Here is a 9,170-nt window from a genome sequence, read left to right as displayed (position 1 = left end):
AGAGAATTAAAACTGATAATTTCACTGTTTCAAACAGTGAAAATTATCGATAATTTTCACTGTTGACTGTGAAATGACGTCTTTTTTTTTGACGAAATGACGTCATTATCCCAGGGAAATTCTTTAGTTCAACTCTTTAACAATGTATATTAACTGTGAAAAAAGCATAAAATAAAAAGAAAATTTGTTGGATTCGGTGGAATATCAATATCAATTCACTCGTGATCATAGAAAAAAATATTTTCACTCGTGGCTGCGCTTCACTCATGAAAATATTATTTTCTATGCTCACTTGTGAATTAAAATCGATAATCCACAGAATCCAACAAATATCCTCTATATATTTGCTGGTCATAAGTTCTACTTTTAAGTATGTTTATAATGTATAGGTTATTGCATTCTTGATAGCGATTTGTAAACATGTAGAATGTGAATAGTTCCTCTAAAACCAGTTCATTTAAATGTTTTAACTGAGAACATTTACTATCCCCGCCGAAAAAAAATACGGAGGGGATATAGTAATTGGTCCCGTCTGTGCATCCGTCTTTCCGTCTGAAACTTTGTCCAGAGCATAACTTCAAATATATTCAATGGGTTTACTTTAAACGTGGTATATAAACAGATGGCAACTAGGAGAAGTGCAGTGACCAAGAACCATAACTCTATCTACCTTAGTTTTTTAATTATCACCCTTTATATACTTTCAAACTAAATTCTTGTCCAGAGCATAACTCTAAATCTACTGAAGGGATTTACTTGAAATATGAAATATAAACAGATGGCAAGAAGGAAAAGTGCAGTGACTAAGAACAGTAACTCTATCTATCTTAATTTTTGAATTATTTCCCTTTATTTAATTATGCCCCCCTTCGAAGAAGAGGGGGTATATTGCTTTGCTCATGTCGGTCGGTCCGTCCACCAGGTGGTTTCCGGATGATAACTCAAGAACCCTTGGGGCTAGGATTATGAAACTTCATAGGTACATTGATCATGACCCGCAGATGACCCCTATTGATTTTGAGGTCCAAGGTCACAGGTGAAGGTCACAGTTACTGGAAATAGGCATTTCAAGGATTTAGCATGGTTCAAACAAGGGAAACAACTACCGTTTATGCATGTTCTTTTTATTACCGCATTTGCCTCCCTTTACTTCATTTAAAATCTCATTTTACAGCAGAGATTCCAAATCTGACCTGTAATTGAGCCCCATATTTATTGCCAGTGCTAGGTTACCTTTTCCCATTTGATCATTCTTAAGTATTGGTATTGTAATGCTGCTGCTATGCTACTGCTACTACTACTACTACTACCACTACCACCACCACTACAACACCACCACCACTACAACACCACCACCACCGTTCACAGTGACAAAAAACGTATTCACACAATGGCTGCTACTACAACTTATAGCTCATATAGGGGGGCATGCATGTTTTACAAACAGCCCTTGTTACAAAGTATTTTTTTGTCTGGAGCATAACTCTAAATCTACTGAAGGGATTTACTTGAAACTTGAAATATAAACGGATGGCAAGTAGGAGAAGTGCAGTGACATAGAACCATAACTCTATCTAGCTTAGTTTTTGAATTATCTCCCTTTATTTAATTTCAAAGTTAATTTTTGTCCGGAGCATAACTCTAAATTTACTGAAGAGATTTACTTGAGACTAGAACTATAAACAGACGGCAACAAGGAGAAGTGCAGTGAACATGAACCATAACTCTTTCGGCCGTAGTTTTTTAATTATCCCCCTTTATTTTTTTATAGTTTATGTATAATTTTTAATTATATTTACTTTCATAGTAAGTATTTTTGCTTTTCAGGTGCCAAGTGTTACAAATATTATTCTACTCTCTTAAACAAATGTTGTCATACAAGCAAACACATTTCGGCGGGGATTCGGCACTACTGTGACAAGCTCTTGTTTTTCTAGTCTTATGGGTAGAAAAATATATTTAATGTCCTAACACAAAGAAGCATTAAATGGCAATTTTAGTGGGTAGAGCTATCATTTGGTAGCTGAATAGTATGGTTTGATGGATTGCTTGGTTTCCGTCAAACTGTGATCAAGAGAAAGATGATTACACAAATACAGTAATATGACTGTCATTGGCGGAATGAAGTAAGAAAGTGCTTCTCAATATAAATATTCAATTTAGGTTAATAAACAGAAATATATTATATGTATGAGTTACGTGAATGTATTCAAATAATGTGACCATACATTACGTTGATTCAAAACTTACCATGATCAGCAATTAGAAGTGTTACAGAGACCGGTTTTACAAAAGCAAAAAAGTAAATTTATCCATGTAAAATTAAGTCCTGAACATTATACATACCGCCCGGCCAATCTTGAGTTCATAAGTTGTTAAAATTCCGGCTCGGGAAAATGTATGTGTGTCTTAGCTCTGAAGTATTTCTCTTGCATTCTCGCAACTTATGATTAAGTAAGACGAGATTATTGAAGTCTCGTCACTCTCAAATAAGGACAATCCTGCTGTTAATTGAGTCACAGTCAAATGACAAACATCTTGCTCTCGATTCAATAGGTCATGAGGATTAATGTAAACAGGTTAATACAAAAGGATGAACCGGTAAATCTTGTCATTATAGCAGATACACTGATGCTCTCGGCAATTATGCCTTGGCTGTAAAAATAATGCGAAGGAAGAATCGACATAAACATTGTACCAAATTATTACAGTAAATGTGGCGTCCATCTTGCAAGCGGGAGGTCCTGTGTTCGTTGATTACTCGATGTATGATGCCCATGTTGCGAGCGGTGGGACTCGTGATTGATACAATAATCATAAGACACAAAGTACTAATCCGGACGGACACGAGGCTTTTAATGCAATCATGTTGACATAAAGAAGCTAAAACACGCACTTTCAACAGAGAAATGACAATTCCTACTATTATTAATCTCTATATGTGCGTCGATATTTATGGGAAAACATCGTATTACACCAAAACATGCGTTTATACGGGTCGGTTTTAAACGGTTAACTTTAGTTTGATAGCTTATTTTGTTACGTTTACTGCTTTTGATCCCGAAGTTTGGAAATCCTAGTGAAATTTTAAGACAAACATTCTTATCACTTCTGCCAATGTATTTTAAAAAATCCATCCATTTTGGACAGTTTCGCATAGAACAAAGTGTTAAGGGTTGGTTTCTCATACTGATGACATATGGCTGCGAATATAAGATATGTTCTATGCAAAGTGCCGTCCTTTCACGCGAACTTCGGCCAGGGTAGAGGCTCAAGTATGGAACATGCAATTTTGTCACTTCTGCTGTTAATTGAAAATCCTGGACACGTGTATTCTCCTGATAATGTGTTCGGGTTTGATTTATATGTTCCGCATTGACATTGCACCTCGTTCCGTAACTTATCGTTTTAAATCGTACTGAACATAATGTAATCAAATGATTTCTGAAATTGTTCAGCATCTTAGAGTGTGACAGACCTACAACTAATAAGCCTGGATTTTATGTGAGACATCCCGTCTCATTGTGCTTATCAATTCTGATTGAAAATCCGTCTACCGGGTATGATGGACTTAGTTCTAATCCCGACAAAGTGCGCTAAGGTTGAATTTGTTAACGTTAATTTTTGACCATATTCTGTAACACGTGTCCCTGTTTTGAACTTGCACGTTTAATTGAGACCTAATACCTGGGTTTTGCGCTCGACATACCCTTCTGTCATGTTTATTGAATCTGCTAAATTATTTGAAAATCCATCCATATTGGACAGAATTTGATTGAGGTAATACTTTTGATGATGTGATGAACTTCTTCAATTAGAATTTAACCTTGACTTATGACCTTCGATCTTTGGTGCAAGTTGTGTTTTTTTTGCGCTTGGTACGCCATCTCGTCGTGCTGATCAGAAGAATTTCATTTTGGAAAATCAATCAAGGTTGGCTAACGTTTTTCCCTAGACGAAATTTTGGTGACTTGATTTCATACGTTTGACAAATAAATCGAATTGTGAACTAGACCTTTAACGCTAGAACCTGGTTTTTAGACTCGACATTCGGTTATGTTAAATCATGTTGATCACTGTTCACTTTAAAAATCCACCCCCGCTGGAAAAAGGTTTTCTAAGCACGAGGTGTTAATGACTTGTTTCATAATTTTGACCTATTACCTTGACTAAGGGACTTAACTCTTGAGCGCAACAATCTGTCTCATCATGCAGATCTTTAAAAAAAATCCAAGTTGGCAAAGTTACTCTGTGGACGAAATGTTCAGCATAGATTTTCTAAAACAAAAGTCGGACCTTGTATAAAACGCATAGACCATTGAATTCTGGCCAAGTATAAAAACAAGTATAAAAATTAACGCACAGACCTTTAGTCTTCACTAGGCATTTTCGGCAAAAAATAGGTTTACATTTTATTTAACTATAATTACATGTACATAGCAAAACTCCCTAAAGAAAGAACATTAAACCGTAACACATGGGCAAGTAACTTATTCTAGTTAAATGTGTATCTATATATACAATCGATTTTCACATGTCTAAGTGTGTATACATTTTAATGTAAATAAATTACTACATGTATTAACGCACTACACATTAAATGAAAGTATTACATAAACATTAAAATACAACATTTCTTTTTCAATAAATAAGCACATGACTTACTTTTAATACATTTCAAATCGATTTTTGAAAGCGTGAAACTTGAGTTTGTAATGAACGGTATGCATCAAACTATGAAAATGCCATGTTTGAACACAACTGTCGTCCATGTTTTGGTCTTAAAGTCTTTGATCAGCATCGTTTGCCAGTTTGCGCTGAGTCTGCACGGTATAATTTCCAAATCCGGAACCACGTTTTCCTCCGTGACGAACCCTGCCTTGTTAAAGATAACAACCCGTTTCTTATCCTGTAGACACACGTAGATCAAGTTTTTCGTGCACAATATTCCAGTGACGTCAAACGGCGCCGGCGTTCTCCAGACTATCTTACCCGTATGGTTGATGCACATCACGGCGTCACCACAACCTAAAATAATATGTCCGTCAATAAAGCCTCCTATTCCGAGAATAACCTTGGGCTTTTCGCCTTGGATTGTTATCTCTTCCGCAAATGCATCGAATGTTGGCGGTCGACCCGGTCTGTGTGTTGCCTTCGCTTGGACAATGTCCAAGCAGTTCAAAGGCTGTTTCGCAATCCCTTTATAGACTGCCGCGAACAAATACGATGGATGTTGAGGTCCCTCGTCGCTGTTGCCCACGTGGCAGATGTCTATGTAATCCTGGTGTATCTTGATCTTATACACGACCAGTAATCCGAACTGGGTATCAATAACGGTGATGCACTTCCGCAACTGCAGGACCGCCACCTGGGTAGCTGAGCCGCTGATAGCGCACATCGACGAGCACTGGGCTAGTTTCATTTCTACCCCGAGCTGCAGCGTGGTTTGATCCCGTTTCTGCACCTTTTCCCCGAGGGATAACAGAATGCAGTCCTTTAAAACTAGCGCGTCTTCGCACCCATCCAACTTAAATCTCTTTTTAACTTTGAACTTGGTGTTCTTCAAAAATAGTTTCTGAACCACGTTTTCTTTAATGGTTTCCTTTTCCGGCATGGAGCGAACGGATTTTCTGTTTTCGAACTGACGCCGGATATTCTTTATGGGTTCCGGCGTTCGCGATATAGGCGGAAATTTCAGTCTCTGTTTCGCAGCCGCAATCTCCTTTTCGTACTTGTTCTCTCGTTTTCCTAATTTTTCGCTTTCTGCCAACCCCGGTGGCTTACCTCCCGATGTTGATGTACTTACTGGTTTAAAAGCTGGAATGTTGTTTTGCCACTTCAGCACACCCGTTTGCGCAACATCGTCATCGTCGTCGAGACCGTCGACATATTCCCTCGCCGGCGCAGACTTTGATGACGTCATTGCCTGCTTCGATTTAAACGTCTTCTTGATGAGCTTTGCTGTGTTCTCATTTACTTCGAAATCTTCCTCATTCAGTTGATGATTTGTTTCAATCCCGTCATCACTAAAAGCAAACTCCTCTTCATCAGACGACACCTGCGTCATGTACTTCGGTCGCCCCCTTATATTTATCGGATCACCAGAATACGTCAACAAGTTCATGAATTTCGAATCCACTTCCACCTCGATGTAATTTGGCAGACTATAGAGCAACATGTTGGCCAACTTGACTTGTTTATTCACCTGCTTCATCTGCCTCATCATATCAACTGGCCGGTCATTTTTTCCAAATTTTTGGGGTACAGATTTCCCAATGAACCCGTGAAGCTGGCCCCGCGACTCCTCAGACAAATCCTCGGATGTGAAAGCCTTAATTTTCAACTTCGTTTCCTTAAATTTCTTCTTCATATCTTTGTAGAACTTGTCCAGGTGCGTTTCTTCGTCGCTGACACGGTACAGGAGACTTCGCTGGTATGACCCGTCCAGTATTCTCTGGCTTCTATCTCGCAGGCGGATGACGTCTTGTATGTGTTCCTCCATTTCGTGATGCAGACGGTCGTACACGTCACGCACGTGCATACATTCGCACGGATGCTGGTCATGGGTCTGTGCTTTACACTTTCGGCAGCAATACGTTTCATGTTGGATACAGAAATATTCCAACTTTTTACCATGTATGTCACACATTGGTGTAGATTATGTACCGTTTCAGACTACAAGTTTATATTTGTTACTTCTCCTTAGCCACCGGTAAAATCACACGCGAGTCTTCTATAGTATGATTATTCCTTTTTTAAGACATACATCTGACTTTAAAATGTATTTTTTATTTCTTTTTATTTATACAACGCACGTATTGATTTCAATTTTCTTAAGCGTAAATCTAAGTATTGTGTGTCGATAACAGAGAATATACGGCACAGGGTCAATCAACCGTATGAGAAAAAACAATGCAAAAGTAAAACGACGAGTAAAAGCAATACGGGTTGTAGTCGAAACTGTGAACTGTACGTGTTCGTTTGTTACTATGCAATAAACCGTAGATCGATAATTTTGACATTTAAATTTCAAAATCAAATGACAAATTATCTCTTGAAATATAGATTTAGATCATCACGGGATACACGTACTATTTATATATTACTAACAATCTTTACAACAAAGTTATTATTTTAGAGGATACTTGCAGGCTACTTTGAAAATGGATACTTGCAAAAGACTTTGAGAAATAAGTGATTAAGATTTTGCTGATTATGGAATCGCACGAATACATGACTATGCTCTGACAGGGTAATTAAGATCCACACTCAAGATGTGCGACCGGCACAACGCGAAGCCGTTGGACCACTATTGTATCGAGCACGAGACACTCGTGTGCGCGCAGTGTGCCACGGAGAGCCACGCGCAGTCGCCGTGCGAGAGCATGCCGCTCGTGGCGGCCTCCAAGCACATTCAGGCGAAGCTGGACATAGGAGTCTCCGAGCTGAAACAGCTGAAGGGAGTGAGCCAAGCCATCCTGGATGGAAAGCGACAGGACGATACCTTACATACAATACAGGAAGCCGAAGCAATGCTTGATAGTTACGTTGCGGAAATCAAGAGTAGGCTTAACAGCGCAAAAGCTGTGCTAAGACCGTTTTCCGAGTTATCAAGGGAGGAGCGGTGGAAGCTGAAAGCGGTAGCCACCAAGCGGATACCGAATGGCCCCTCGGGCAAATCTGGTGGCGAAGATTTTCAAGATGCTCGGGATCTCTCCACGCGGTTACAGGAAGTCCGTAAACAAGCGAAGGCTGCGAAAGAAGCGTTGAATTCCCTACCGAACTACGTTGAGGTGTACATTAATCCTGAGTTTAAAGATGCGCTTAAATTCGATGGTAAGCCTGTGATAGTGACCCGGAAGGGTCAAGAGACGGACAGCGAAGACGAGATGGACGACTCGGCGTCCTCGCATACTGTGGCTCAAGAAACCGTGTACCTTGTAGAAAAGACTTATTTCAGTCTTGAACACTGCACGGACATTGTCATGTTTGAGGATTTCATCGTGTGCTCTGTGGGAAACAGTATTCAGAAGCGCGATCGAAAGCGGATGTCGTTTCGACAAGCCCTCACTTTGGAAACCGCGGGAAAACTTTGCATACTCGGGGAGACAACCGAAGTGGCTGTCCTGCAAAATGGACGGTTTATTACAATTATCGAAACAGTACCGGATTTAACGATGCTCTACAAGTTAATGATCGATAAACACTACTATGACATAAGTTACTTAGAATGCACTCTGGGTGGTGGATACAACTGTCCTGAACAGAATCCGGTGTTTGCCGTGTGTCACAGCCAGCAGGAAGCCTTCCTGTCGGACTTTGTCGATCTCATCCAGGCCAAACCGACACGCTATCCGGGCAGATTGCCTTCGTACAACGTCGAAAGTAGGACCATAGCGGAAAGTCAGTTTGGACGCAACAAGTCGCGCTTCCGGGGAGCACGCAGCGTCTGCGCCTTCCAGAGCCGAAACATCGTGGTGGGCGCCTTGAAAGGCGTCACGTGCGTCGGGAAGACCGGCGTGCTCATATGGACTATAGACATATACAAGCCTATCATTCAGGTGATGGCCTATAGAACGCTTGTTTTCGTGTGCGTCAAGGACGAGCGGAAGTTGATGACCATTGGAAAAGAGGGTCACGTGATGAGCGAGAACATTCTACCGCCTATTGATCTGTACCCGCAGAAGCTGAGCGCATTGAATGATATACTGATGGTCAAGCACGCGGACAAGTACAGATGGATCATATTTCGGAAAATGTACGAAACTATGGAGAATAGTGGATAAACCGGAATTTAAAATTAAAAAGACTTTAAAGTTATAACAAAACTCTCACTGAATGGTATCGAATGTCTTTTTCAAGTGTTGAAATATTTATTGCAGTGTTATTAGCAACTCAAGAATAATGTGTAATGCAATACTTGTTATTTATGTTTACAATTACAAGTATGCAGATGTAGACTTGTGAAGATGGCTTTCATTTATAGAAGTACATAAATGTAACTCGAAAACGTTACTTGCCCATTTGTAAATTGTATGATAATGAGTTTATATTCTTTATTTTGAAAGTGTGTTGCTATGAAATCATAGTTAAAAATGTGTTCTTATATATATCTGTATGTTGCAAATGTCTAGTAAAGACTAAAAGTCTGGGCATTTTATGCTAGATCA

Source organism: Dreissena polymorpha, chromosome 3 (genome assembly GCF_020536995.1).
Source record: "Dreissena polymorpha isolate Duluth1 chromosome 3, UMN_Dpol_1.0, whole genome shotgun sequence".
Classification (NCBI taxonomy): Eukaryota; Metazoa; Mollusca; class Bivalvia; order Myida; family Dreissenidae; genus Dreissena; species Dreissena polymorpha.
The sequence above is the reverse complement of the archived record's forward strand: the minus strand, read 5'-3'. Positions refer to the sequence as shown.